At 41.4% G+C, this 14,349-nt stretch overlaps 1 protein-coding gene across 4 annotated transcripts in view; it reads left to right on the forward strand.

Annotated features, from left to right (window-relative positions):
- The first annotated feature begins 8,117 nt into the window (after positions 1 to 8,117).
- The window catches only part of Arhgap29 (Rho GTPase activating protein 29), a 67,409-nt gene continuing 61,177 nt past the window's right edge, over positions 8,118 to 14,349 (forward strand). For 3 of the 4 annotated variants that reach the window (XM_023720289.1, XM_023720290.1, XM_004635712.2), the window contains exon 1: positions 8,118 to 8,199. The gene's annotated coding sequence lies outside the window, so the exon portion shown is untranslated. The remainder of the gene's footprint in view (positions 8,200 to 14,349) is intronic. The other variant, XM_023720288.1, reaches the window with a different exon arrangement.

Consider the following 14,349-nt stretch of genomic DNA (forward strand, 5'->3'; position numbering starts at 1 on the left):
TAACATGTGATGTTAGGATGTTATGTAGGGCTATGGTGTGAAGTAGCACAAACATAGAAGTTTGTGTCATCAAAAGGCCTATAAGACCATTTGAAAGACTATAAAAAAGTAATACCTTAATCTAATCATGAAGGTAATACCTTAATCAGGTAAGAAAAAGAGCTTATTTCATCTATACACTTCAGTTTTCCTTTAATTTAGTCAGTCAATCTTACTCAGTTTCTTCTCCTCATGACACAGAGTCCTTGAGTATTTGTAGTGTCTTTTACATTCATTTCCAGCTTGTGCACTGAGTTGACTCCTTGTTTCTCAATTACAAACATCATGGTATCAAGATTAATAACCTGCTTGGTGAGTTTTGTCCACTTTGGAAGCCAGACGCTTTTTATTCATTGTAGCCTGTTAGGCTTTTTGGTCTTCTTTTGAAATGTGTGCTCTGTCAAAATGGACAGCACAGCCCAAGGAAGCCCGCCCACCTTTGGGCTATCCCTGCCTGCTGTCATTACTTCATGCTCTTTTCCAGGTATTTAATCATAGTTGAAGAGAAACTGAGACTGGATTTCAAATTCCCTAAACTTGCTGATGTGTCCCATGTGCTTAGAACAATGCCTGGCACACTTAAAGTAAAAGTATTTATAGAATAAAAAACAAGAGTAGGGCCAGTGGAAAGGTTGCCCCCTCTCGAGCAGGCTAACACTGAAATGTTGCTAGGAGATTGATTCACTGAGGGGCTGGGCTACCACTGCCACTATCCACATGTAATATGCACCTTCACGGTCAGCCACTTCACTCCAGAGCATGTGATTTCTGGGACTGGTTTTATTCTATATATGAGAGGTTTTGTGGTCTTTGCATTTGGTTCCATTAGTTACTACCAAATTGAACACAGTTTATTATAAATAAAATTAAAAAAATAAATAAATACACTCTGGAAGAATTTTTATTTCTGGATCCACTGACCATTTCCTCAACATTTCTCTAAAACATATTTAGTGGGTGTTCATTCTGAGTCAGACACAAATAGGTAATGTAATACTATAAAACTTTTAATCTATTTACTATAAACAATACCATATAAACATGGCTGTCTGGGACCCTCAGAGCATGATTAGGTAGGCCACATGGGCCTTGCATAGGTATTGCATGAATGCGGCATAGATTAGAAACTAAAAGCATGAAGTCTCCCACAGGAGAATTATATTGCATACATATGACCTGAGCTCCATTCTAAATCCCTTAAAAACTCAAGTCTAGACAAAGAGTATCTTATCATCAGTGTCTTACATTCCTCTCCTGGATTGTGGAAGTTTTAATTCCTTGCCTTTATGTCTTTCAAATAAATTTGTGTGCACCCTGCTTCCTCCGCTGACAGTTTCATTGCTTGTCACTATGGGACACGATCCTAGTGTAACATACCTGGGGACTCATCAAGGATTCCAAAATGAGGCAAATAAAATCTGCTTTGTATGCTCTTTTTCTTTGTGGCTTTCTGCACAAAACAATATCAAGACACCACTGACCAGTTAAAACTGATAAACATGGTTGCTGGTTTTGAAGTCTTAGGGGACAGGGTTCATTAATAGGGGCTAAAGTGATTTCCCTCTAAGGTGAATAGTGGGAATGTCATCCCAGTCTCACCTCAGTTTTCCTTTCTGATTTGATCCTTCCACTGGTGAGAAAACAATCTCTGCACTTGGTGTTCTTGGCGCACCACAACCTCTAGTCACTGGATGTGTTGTTCCTTCAACTTGCCAAAAGCGTTAGAGGGAATAACTTGCCTTTCTCTATCATGAATCCCTTTCTTGGCAAGCTGATCCAGGAGGTAAGAAAACCTTTTATCTTGTTTTCTCGTCTTAATTGTCTGGTTGCACTCTTGTGGGCAGAGGTTGGATAATTAAAGCCATTAATGGTATCTGCTGCTCCAAGATGTCTATGTAAGGACAACTTGGTCATGGTATGGACTCCAAAAGAGCTCAAAATAACTAGGCTCCAAAAAGCTCAAAATAACTCACATGCATCTGTAGGCTTATGTTTTACATTTGTGCAGAAAATAAGTAAATAAGATACCTTTTTCACATGATCCTGCACCCTGAATGTTTTGCCCTAATTGCTTCTGAGTTCTGGGGATCTTGCCTATAATTCTTTGTCTCTTTTGAGTTATATTCTTGCTATGATTCAAATTCTTTTTCTTTGACCACTCCCATCTGAAAAATTACTTTCGAAACCTCTTAGATGTCAGGTAAACTGGTGCATTTATTTATTTATTTTTTAAAGGTGCTTTAAACAATTTATTTAACTGAAATGGACTTGTTTGTTTCTGAAGTGACTTCCATTTATTTTGATACATGTTTTACCCATGATGATTTACAAGATCTTCAAGCCAATATAAATATTTTATAAATATTTGAATTTTTGAGTATACACCTGCACAATACCTCAGCAATATCTTTCAGCAAGAAAAGCACTGAAGAGTAAAGACTAGACACAATTGCTAGGGACAGTGAAAATCTGCTGCAAATATTTCTGAGGTAAGAAGGCACCACATACCTGTTCAACTAAGAAACCATCCTTACAACACAGGATGATTTTATTTTTATGTAGGACTAGAACACTTAAGCTGCCAATTAGGTACTGAATAGTAGAGCAACATCCTCAGTTTATGCCATGAATTCATAGAGAACAGGTTCCAACAACTCAGGTTCCATCCCATTGGTCCTCACAAAGTGTGCTTCTCTGGGAGGGGCAGGCTGGCACTTCAGTTGAACCCAGATACCTTTCTCTTTGGCTTCCTTCTTTTTCTGATCATTTTCCTTGATACATTTCAGGAAGCTATCATGACTTTTTGAGTGTTTAATATGCTCAAAACACACATTAATCCTCTTGGCAAGTATCTTGCCCTTAACTTGCTTGTTTACAACAATGCCAACAGCATGCTGGGTAACCTTGTAGACTCTTCTCGTTTTGCCATAGTAACATTTGTGAGGCATTCCTTTTTGCAGAGTACCCATTCCCTTGACATCTACAATATCACCCTTTTTGTAGATTCACATTTATGTAGCCAAAGAAACAACCCCATGTTTTCTAAAAGGCCTGGAAATCATATATTGAGTTACCCTCCTCTTGCCCTTTGTGTTAGTCATTTTGGCAAATACTGGAAGATGGCGGTTCCGGCCAAAAGGCAACTGGTGCTTTTTAGACAAAGGCTATGGTATCCATTTCTGAGGTCAATGGAAAGATGACTCTTGAATGGTATACAGCCTATGCTAGGTCCTAATGGATGAAAAGTTGGGATCAGTTTCTTTCTAGGGAGAGAATCATGTCAGGGAACACCTTTCCTGGCATCCTTTGAGGACCTATCAAAAGCCCATTGAGGCAAATCTTGGCTGATTTATAAGTGTACTTATGCATTCTAATTTGAGTTGGAGTTTTTTTGTTGTTGTTATTTAATTAGTGTGTTTAAAGCATTTTTTTGGGTGTGTGTGTATGTGTGTGTGTGTTAGGGTAGTTCTTAAACTGCACTTACATAGTTAAAACTTGCTCTTCTGATACTTTCTGCTTGGATTAATATAAAGATGATGCTCAAGATCACTTGGAAATGTGTTGGTCATCTGGCCCTAGTTAAAATTTAAACACCTCTAAACTTACTAGGGAGAAAAATGTATTAGGGATGTTTCAAAATTCAAGAAGCTACTAGACTTGTTAGAGAAAGGAACCATCAAGTAGGATAGAGAAGGAAGTATGAAGAAAGTTAAAAGTTAAAAATATATCTTTTGTATGAGATTTTATATGATATGATATTACCCAGCAGAGATGAAAAAAAGAAAGGTAAAGGCAAACTCAGAGGTCTTAGTATGTCAAGAAAGACTTGTAGAGGATGCGGTTTAGGAAAGGAAGTATATGTTTGGTTATTTTAAGTTTTTGCTCTTATTGGTTTGACTAAGTCTAAGCTGTTCCTCCTAAACCTCCTTGTTGCACAAAGGTAGCTAAAGGATATAACTTTGACTCTCAAATCGGCAGTCATTCGTCCCAGGTCCCAACTCCTCTCTAGTCTGACTGCCAGCAATCATCTTCTTTATTGTCTCCAGGGCTGGAGTGCAAGGATGAGGGACACCACAGCTAGGTAGTAGGATTTTCTGTTTTTGTAGCTCAAGATGAGGTAGAGGGGCACTTACTGGTGACAGCCTAATAAACATTATCACCTAGGTCTAGCCAAGATCTCTGCTTTAAGTTTGAGTTTAATGACAAATATGGTCTTAAAAGAAAACTTGAACTATTTTACCTGATTTTATGGCTTGCAGAATCCTGTCACATTAGCCTGGATTGCCCTTTGGCGCATAAGAGAAGGTCTGCAGTCACCTTTAGTTTCACTTACAGAAGTATCTCAATTTCCTTTGGGTGGATGAAGTCCTACTTCTGGGCACAATGGAACACAAGAACATGATGGGCTTCAAGAACACAAGAACATGATGGTCAGAGCAACTAATCTGTACCCTTGCCCCTTCTTGGTCCTCATTTGTGGTCCCTAGCAATTGGGACCTTTCAGGCAGCGAAAAGATGTATTGGACAGAGAGTACTTCAGTAGGTAAAGCAAAGGATGCCTTCTGTCCCTTTGAAGCTTTTAAGAAAAATGGGAAGCTCCATCTCAGCTCTCATCACCCCTTTGGAATGCATCCTCAAAAAGTAGAAATGCGTTGACTCTCAGACCCTGCAAACAGTACTGTCTAGCCTTCTTTTATAGTGTCACTTGGGCTTTTTGCCCTCAGAGACAGGGGGGCTTGACATCAGTTCTCCACCTGGACAAATACTTCCCCAGGACAGAACTATCAGCCTGCAGGACAGGTTACTCTATGTTTTAAGTCTTCTTATTGCTTCTCTAACTTTGATGGTACAAGACCTATTACTGGTGTTCCCTGGACTCTCCCCCTGTAATGCCTCTTTCCATTATATGAGACTATGAAGAAAAAGAAGAGGGACCTTGTTGGGAATCTGAAAGAGAAGAGAGTGATGGTATGATAGGTACCTCAGCTTCTCTCATCCCTCCTTTTGGTGAAGAAACAAAGAAAGTATTCAGGAATATAAACAGGATACATATTAGAATTAAATGACAGCAGTAGTCACACCTGGGATTATTTTTCTCAATGTTTGGGGTTTTGTTCTTGATGAGACAAGATATTGTTTTGTCTCCTGGTTTTTTCTTTTCACTCATGATCTGAAAGACTGCATGTCAAGCCCCCCAAGATCATACCATTAAAGACACCCCTGTGTGCACAAATGACAGATTTTGTGGAAGCAGACCTTCCTCCATAGGCACATGGTCACCCTGGGACCCCAACACCTCTCCCACTGACATAGGCTTACAATCCACTTTTAAGTTTTCCTGTCTTCCCGGCAGAGCTACTGCTGTCTCCCCTGCACAAACTGGTCTCTAGCTCTTCCGCAAGCTCTTATGTTATATTCTGCCTTTCTCATGGAACGGGACATGTACTGTTAGTGCCCTCCCTGGCAACTGATTTATCAGCCCACTTTTAAGGTCTAAATCCATCTTTAGTCTGGAATCCTTCCTAAAACAATCTTTCATCCAGTCCAGGTTCAAGAGGTCCCTCCCTAAATCCCTATGGGGTAGCCTAGGAGACCCTTCGTATCAGCTTAATGCTCTTGCATTCTGTATTTTTGGATCCTGTTGACTAATTCTCCTTGTTTTCTTTTGCCTATAGTCTGTTAAACTCCAGATGGTAACACAGATGGAGCCCCTGCCCCCATGGAAATCCTACCTGATTTCTTTTTCTTTTTTTGTGAAATCAGGGATTGAACTCAGGCCCTTGCGCTTGCCAGGGAAGCACTTATTCCACTGAGCCATCTCCCTGGCCCCAATCCCACCTGATTTCTACCATAGGTCATGACACAAGCCGTCTGGACAAGGCCTTTGACTGCCAACCTCTTTTAACTGCCCCCATACAGGTGAAGCAGCTAGACTGGCTATTGTTTTTTCCCCTAGTAGTAGTGAGGGCATTTCAGATAGCCTGAACATCATATAAGCGGGAGGAGAGGGGCTTGTTCTTTGCTGCTGCTGCTCCTCCTTTTTTGCTCTTGCTGTTTTCTTCTACCTTTAATTGCTGCCCTCTGCCATGTGCCACCCTGCCTTGGAGTACAGACTAAAATCTCCACAAACTGTGGGCTATAAACCTTCCTTCCTTAATTTTGGGTGTGAGGTATTTTTGCCCTGGCAATGAGAGAAAAGTAACTGAGATGCCCTTACTGCTCTGTACTGCCCCCCTAAAGAGTATGTACTCTTGTATAGGATAGAAATTATATTGCCTGCACATGTTCTGAGTTCCCTTATTTATTTTTTTGTGGTACTGGGGATCTAACTCAGGACGCTGTGCTTACCAGGCAAGCGCTTATTCTACTGAGCTATCTATCTCCCCAGGCCCCCAAGTCCCCTTCTAAATCTCCTAAAAGCCCTAGACAAAGAGCCCTAATGAGTATCCTACCACAACTGTCTCCTTGCTAGATTTACTTCCTTTCCTTTATACATTTTTTTTTTCTTGTATTGGGGACCAGACTTGGGACCTTGAACTTACCAGGCAGGTGCTTATGCCACTGAGTTATATCTCCAGCTACATCTTTTAAATAAATTTGTTTCTCACTTTCTTCATCTGTGGTTTGATTCTTCATGGTGGGACATAAGCCCAGTGTTCCGGTAGCAAAATGATGTCACAATTGATTTTCAGAAAAGAGAACAGGAAGGCTTCAGAGAGAGGTGGCATTTTTTAATCGTGAAATAAAAAACATATCAATGAACACCGTGTGTGTTAAATGCTGTAATTATAATAAAACACCACATCATCTGTCATATATGTTGTATTATTAATCTGGTATCCAGTTACGCTTCTGGCCTCCCATTTTTATCTGTTATTTCCTGTCCTCCAAAGCCATGGTCATGAGCTACTGGAGCCAAGAGATACTTTCATTTTGCTTTTAAGAAAATTGGCTTTCAGGATTTTCCAGGCAAGTTCTGGGACACTTTTAGAGGACTGGTGGCAGGATTGCCCTTTATTCCTTGTTCTTTGCAAGCACAGCCACCTCTACCTGTTAGCAGATTTTGTTTTTTTTTAACCTTAACTCTAAGTAAATAATAATATTCACTTTATTGTAAAAATGAGCAATTATCTTCCCTAGAAAATTTTCAAATATCAGGTTCACTCATTAATGAAGAGGAGAGGACATTATGGGAAGTGTCTCATGTATTTTGAGAAAGATTGAAGGGGAGGATGAGGTTGAGGAACTTTTCCAAGTACCATTTTCCATGAGTTTACTAGTTTCTAAGTTAACATTCATGGACTGTCTGTTATGTGACAACATAGCTGACAGAAAAGACATTCTTGGGTGTGTGACTAAGTGTAACTAATATGTACAACGCTCTAACTGCTCAGTACCACACTGCTCGTGCCATTATGTGATGCATGATCCAGCATCTAGGTTTGATTTTGGTCGTTCACTTTCCCTCAGGTTGATGAGTTCCATTAATCAGGGGCACTGAATGATAAGAGCCAAGTGGCGTGGGTAGGGGGCGCTGCAGCCAACTGGGGTCGCATTTAGTGAGCACTGCACGTGCTGTGCCTAAAGGCCCATTGTCTGAGCACTTTTCTGGAAATGACAATCAGTTGAAAGAAGAAAAGCATTCTAAAGTTAGATATGAAATGTGTTTTGTTTTGAAAGGAAAAAAGAAGATGGAAAGGAGAGCTAACAAAACAAGGTGAGGACCAGAGTCCTGATGAAAAGAAATTCACCATGTCCACCAGAAACACTTCCACTGAAAGAAGGACGGAGGACTTGTTCCCTTGCTGGAGCAAAAACATGATTTCTCCCTAAGTGGCTCCGCTGCCGGGTGCGACTGACACATCCCGTGACAGTAAGGATCGAGTAGGACAAGGCACAGTGACCACCCTGGCCCCGCGCAAGATCGCCCCACCTACTGCAACAGGCGGCCCTGCCCCTCGGTCCTCGTAGGGGGCGGGCCCTGGGCAGCGTGGGCGGGGCCTTGGCCACGTGGGCGGGCCCTGGGCAGCGTGGGCGGGGCGTTGGCCACGTGGGCGGGCCCTGGGCGGGCGATGACCCTCGCGCGGCCCATTGGCCTAGCATGGGGGAGGGGGCCGTGGCCCCGAGCCTTCGGTCCTCGCGGCGGGATGGAGCGCCCGGGTGAGTGTGGGCGGCGGTGCTAGCTGCGGCCGAGGCTGGGTTTGGGGTCGCCCGCGCCGGCAGTTTAAGAGTCGCAGTGCGGCGTGCGGGCGCCGGCGCGGGGCCCGAGCGGGGCGGGGCTGCGGGTAGGGCCGGGTCGGGGCGCCAGGTCCTCGCGGAGGGCGCAGGCGGGCGTTGCGGCGGCGGAGTGGCTCTCGCGGCGGCCGGGGCTGTCGGGTCTCCAGCGGGCGTCCGGCAGCTGCAGCACCCGCCGCTGGCGGTGTCGCTACCCCGCTTCTTCGGGACTCCGTGCCCTCCCCGTGGCTTCCCGGGGGGATCTGTTTGGGAGTTTGGTGAAGTTTTGAAAAATGTCAGTCCGACCTTCAAAGGCGCGGTGAGGTAAATACCTCACGTCCCATGTTGTTGACATTTCTCAGCACAGTTTACTTCATCCACACCGTGGCTACTGATTAGTTGGGCAAGAGACCTAGAGGTGCAGAAACTTCCCTTGCCTTGCGGAATACTCCCTCTGGCGCGTCCCTGACACTCCCCGCGCCCTTTCTGCCCTCCCGGCTGCTGTCTCTTCCGTTCCCCTTCACCTTTTCCCGAGCTGTGGTCCAAGGACCAGGCAAGATAGCAGTTGGTACTCTGGGAGATTGCGACTACTCCAAAGAAGAGAGTAACCCCGTGTGTTTAATTGCCTGAGTGTCCCAGATTCCTGTCTATGATGCAAGTCTGGTGTCCAGAGGAAGTCTTGTTTTGGCCAAAACCGAGTCGCTCCGGGCTCTTGCTTGTTTTAGATCCAAACGTGTTCCGGGTTTACACACCTTTTCACCACTATCCTTAGAGACCAACAAGAGTGGGACCCCCCACTGTGTTGTTTTGGATCTTGAAGGGGCCTGCCAGTGTTTTGTAGACGTTTCAAGACTACAGTGCCCCAGATTTCTTTAGGTAGTTTTCCCCAGAAAGGGTCAAGCTTTTTGTTCAACATTTAGCTTTTTCTTTAAGCTTCACCTTCCTCTTGAGATTGAGAAAGGATGCTCCCTCTTCCTGAAAAATAATTAAAAATTAAGATGAAGATAAATATTTACAATGAGTTATTAAATCACAACATATGGAAATCTTGGAAATTAAGATCCTTCGGTGATTTCTTTAGTTTGCCAGACTTGCCTACCTAGAAATGCTTCCTTATTGAGGAAACTGCAGATGCAGAACTCTGACACCCAAGGCCCATTAGGTCTGGTGTTTCTGAGACTGGTGTTGAAGAAAGTAAGACAGGTGCGGTTAGGAAGTATTTCGGGGGCACGAAGATGGCTCAGTAGAATAAACGCTTCCCTGGCAAGCACACGGGCCTGAGTGCAATCCCCGGTTCCACCAAAAAAAAAAAAAGAAAGTATTTTGGCCCCCAAACTGGCAGGAAATAGAACTTTGGCTAAGATGGAGAAAGCAGTAGGGAGTGACTGACGATATGGTGACTGCCCCTTCCCACTCCCCCCATCTTCCTAAAATAGAGCATCTGCCTGAGTTATCAGCATCTTTACCTCCCAGCTGTAAAAAAGCCCTTGACCTAGGAATGTGGGCTTTTACAACTGCTGTTGATCTCAGGGTTTAGTACTACTCTTGAGCTAAGCTGGTGCCCCAGAAGGATTTTAATTCTTGTGTCACTGGTCATTTATTTACTACTTAGAAAATTTAGTAGGATCTCACTCTGTTAGGCTGAGTCCAGTAGAATATTTCCATCTATTTATCCAGTGCATGTTTATCCATAACGTATATAATCTGGGAAAAATAAGGCCTAAGGCCTAATAATATGGATTCCTTGAGCGAAATACAGTGAATCAATCCCCTTTGGGAAAGTAGGAGAAGGAATATTGTCAGTGGAAAGAATAAAAAAGCTTTTAAGAAGAAGTGTTTTGTGAGCTTGAAGGTAAAGATATAATTTTAATAAGCACAGAAGTTAGGATGGTCTTGTGGACATTATTGCTGCTACTCTAATGCATGTCAGGATGTCACTGATCCACCCTACATGTTTCATAGCTTTAAGGCTTTGAAGCTGTTGTTTGCTTGCTTGTTTTTAATTTCCCGCTCACCCTGAGCATGGTCAGTTACTCAAATAAAGGGACATCCATGTGTATAAAGAAGTAAAAGGGTTGGTTAAAAGGAAGGTAAGAAGTGCATCCTGGCATGATATTTTTGGGCAATTATAGATTTTATTCTTTTTCTTTGTTGTTACTATGATAAGCAAATGAACCACTTTTTTTCAGAGAGCAAACATCAGATGATAGTGCCTTCCTAGATAAGACTTTCTTTAAAAAAGTTTGCCAAGAATATTTTCAGTGCTATTCTTTTAGTTTCTAAGGAAGGGATGAGGATAATGTGTTTTGAAAAGTATTGGGAAAAAAGTAAGTTGAGTTTCAGGGATTATTTAGGCAGAACCTCTTGATAATTTTACTTGAAATTTATTTGTTATTCCTCAACCACCAGTTGATGTCAGATTGTGCTTAGTGTATAAGATACGTTTGTAGTTGGCTTGCTTCCAAAGGACATTGACTGGACAGTAGTATTAGGCAGTGTTAGGTCAGCCCTGAATCACATGTTACATATGTGTTTAGTTGGGGAACAGAAGAAAAGGGGAGTCTAAAGGAAGAGTAATAAGGCTGTTTGGGACAATATTGGGATAGTGCAGAGTAGATCTGGAGGATTGATTCTTTAAAGAATCAAAACAAAATAATTCCTTATTATGGGAAATTTTGAACATATGTGAAAATAGACCAAGTAATACAGTGAACCCCTATATACTCAACCGGAGTTTCAAAAATTATCAGCTAACTCATGACCATTCTTTTCTTCTTTATACTATACTCCAGTTCATTTAATCTTCCATATTATTTTGAAGCAAATCCCAGTCATCATTTTATTCATGTCATGGTATAGTTTTCAAAAGAAAGATTGCTTATTACAGTACAAACACCATTTACTATCTAGTCATTGTTTTGTTCAATTTTTTTACAGAGTTTAATATGACTTCAGCTAACATCCACATATTATAATTGATACAATGTTTTTTGATGTATAATATACATAGAAACATACATCATTTCCATCACTCTAAAAAGTTTGTACATGTTTTACCTACAATTCCTCCAATATTTACTCTGTCTCTTGGCAATGACTGGCACACTTTCTGTCATTAAAGACTAACTTTCATATATAGTCTCTAGAATTTTATATAAATGGAACTATATACACATATACACATTTATATTTGGGAGGAGCTGACTTCTTTGACTTAGCATAATGCTTTTGAGCTTCATTCATGATTTTTTGCTGTGTCCTCGATATTTATTAAGTAGTATTCCATTTTAAGTTTATGCCATATTTTTTTTTTAATTTATCTGTCGATGTTGTGTTGTTTCTAGTTTTTGACTGTGAGAAAAAAATTCTGTGAAGAAATTTTGGAACAAACGGTGTGTTTTTATTTCTTTGGGGTGTATGAAAGAGCAGCATTGTAGAATTGAATGTTAAATTTGTTTAACTGTATAAGAAATGGCCAAAGGGGCTGGGAATGTGGCTCTGTGGCAGAGTGCTTGCTTAGCATATGCAAGGATCTGTGGTCCATCTCCAGCACCCCACCCCCAACCTGTCAGTTTGGTTTTTTTTATAGTAATTTTGTTTACCTTAGACAGCAGCATATGCTAATTATGCATTCATTTTATATGCTCACCAACCAGTTGGTGTTTCAGTCCAGCAGAAAATTTTGGTATTAGTGGTATCTCATTAGTTTAAATTTGCCTTTCCTTGATACGTATAATTTTGAACAGTGTTTCATGTGCTTGCCAGTTGTTTATCTTCTTTTGCAAAGTGTAAAGTGTCTACTTACTTCATTACTCTTTTTTGTTTTCTTATCACTGATTTGTAAGAGCTCCTGAAGTAATTTGAAAATCAATCCTTTGTTAAATATTTTCTTTGAATTTGTAACTTTCATTTATCTTAATTGTGTCTTTTGAACAGTAGTTTTAAATTTTGCCCTGTTTGCCAGTGCTTTATTTTATTGTTCTTGCTTTTTGTGTCTGTCTGATAAATCATTCTCTATTGTTTGTCCTTTTTTTTTCTTTTAGAAAAAGAACTGAAACTTTTTATTAAAGGAGTAGATAGTATTTTAGATTTGCAGGCCATATTGCCCCAAGTACTCACCTCTGCTGTTGTAACTCAAAAACAGTTATGCACAATACTCAAACATGGCTGTTTTTTACAACAGTAGTAGCAGCAGCAGTAACAAAAATCAAATCTGTAGTCCTGCTACCTCTGGCTCCAAATTCAAAGCTTGATAATTTTAGTTTATTTTTAGGTCTATAGCGTATGCTAATTTTAGGGATTACTATGAAATAAAAGTTGAAGTAACCCCCCCAGTAGCTATCATATGTTTCAGCACCATTTATTGAAAGACTATTTTTCTCCCCCTTTTTGTCATCTGTCAAAAATCAATATTTGTGAATCGACCTCTGTACAGATTTCTGATTTTATCAAGCCTTCCTTTTACTTATTTTGGATTTAGTTCTCTCTCTCTTTCAATTCCTAAAGTGGAAGCTTGGCTCATCACTTTTAGAGTCTTATTTATTTATTTATTTATTTATTGTGGTTGTAGGATTAGACCCCAGGGCCTCATGTATGCTAGACAAGTGCTCTGCCACTGAACTACCTCCCCAGCCCTACACCTTTTTGCGTATTTCTCTAGTAGTACATTTTACCATGTGACCCCATATTTTGAAATGTGCTTTTATTTTCATTGAATTCAGAATACTTTAAAATTCCCCTAATGAAAATCTGACCCATGAGTTATTTTAGAGTATGCTTGATTCTTTTCAACTATTTGGTGATTTCGCAGATATCTTCATGTTACTGATTTCAAATTTAATTTTGTGTTGGAGAGTTATTCATTGGGGATAGGGCCTCTCCTGTACTGTACACATAAATTGTTTAGCAGCCTCCTTGGCCTTTATCCACTAGATGTCAGTAGAACCCCTTTTGTCAACTGTAACAACCAAAGATGTCTCCAGTGTCAAATATTTTTAGACCCAAGTTCTCCTGTGAAAATAAGTTGACCTAGACTGCAGTCAACTTCAGGTATAAGAGGATATTTATTTGGTAAAATTAATAATACAGATTATGTGTCATTTTAGATAGACGATTATCTACTCAGTCTGGTACAACTGGTTTTTTTTTTGTTTTTTTTTTAATTTTTTTAAAATTGCTTTATTTATTTGAGAGAGAGAGAGAGAGAGAGAGAGAGAGAGAGAGAGAGAGAGAGAGAGTGGTGTGTGTGTGTGGCCCGCTCAGCCCACGAGGGGGCGGGGCCGGCTGGCATGTGGTGCTGGGGGATCGAACCGCGGTCCCTGATGCTTTGCTAAGCTTGTTCTAAGTAGGTGCTTTAGACCACTGAGCCATCTCTCCAGCCCCTACCACAACTGTTTTGAAGAGAACACATGAAAACTTTGGAAATACATTTACAAATTGAGGCTCTACAGAATACCAGACTCAAAAAACAACATATAGAGGATGTACATTTTTGTTTGAGAAGGAAAATTCCTAGAGACTGTTTGGAATGGTTTAGAACAGGTGCGCTGCTTGCCCTCCTTTTTTTACACTTTATAATAAAAATATAAAAATCTTGTTATATGTTTCATGACAAGTGCTCTTCGTAGGCATGGCTCAGAGGCAGCTCTTCTTTGGGCAGGGGCGGGACCTGTGCCCTGCATTGTTTCAGGGCAGCGCTGAGATAGATGCCTCGCTCAGGGTGCAGTGTGACTCTGGAGCTCAAGCTCGTGGCTCCACTCGCTGCTTTCTAGTCATTGCTACGAGTCTCTTTTCTCATTCTGAGGTTAATTTGATGAGGGACTGGGGAGATAGCTCAGCGGCATAAGCGCTGCCTTGCCAGTGCAAGGTCTTGAGTTTAATCCCTCATACCGCAAGTAGCTGAGGTGAATTTGAGAGTGTAGTTGAAGTAAAACAGGCCTAAGTGGAGATTGCCTCCCGCCCCACGACGGAGCGGTGGGCGCCCCTTTCTCGTTTTCCCCTCAGGAGGGCTGGAGAGAGAGCAGGAGGGGTCCCGAGAAGCATCCCAAAAGAGGCTTGCAGCGCGGCGGTCGGACCGCAGCCCGTGCAGCCCCGCCC

This window comes from Octodon degus, unplaced genomic scaffold, assembly GCF_000260255.1.
Source record: "Octodon degus isolate 3935 unplaced genomic scaffold, OctDeg1.0 scaffold00074, whole genome shotgun sequence".
In the NCBI taxonomy this organism is placed as follows: domain Eukaryota; kingdom Metazoa; phylum Chordata; class Mammalia; order Rodentia; family Octodontidae; genus Octodon; species Octodon degus.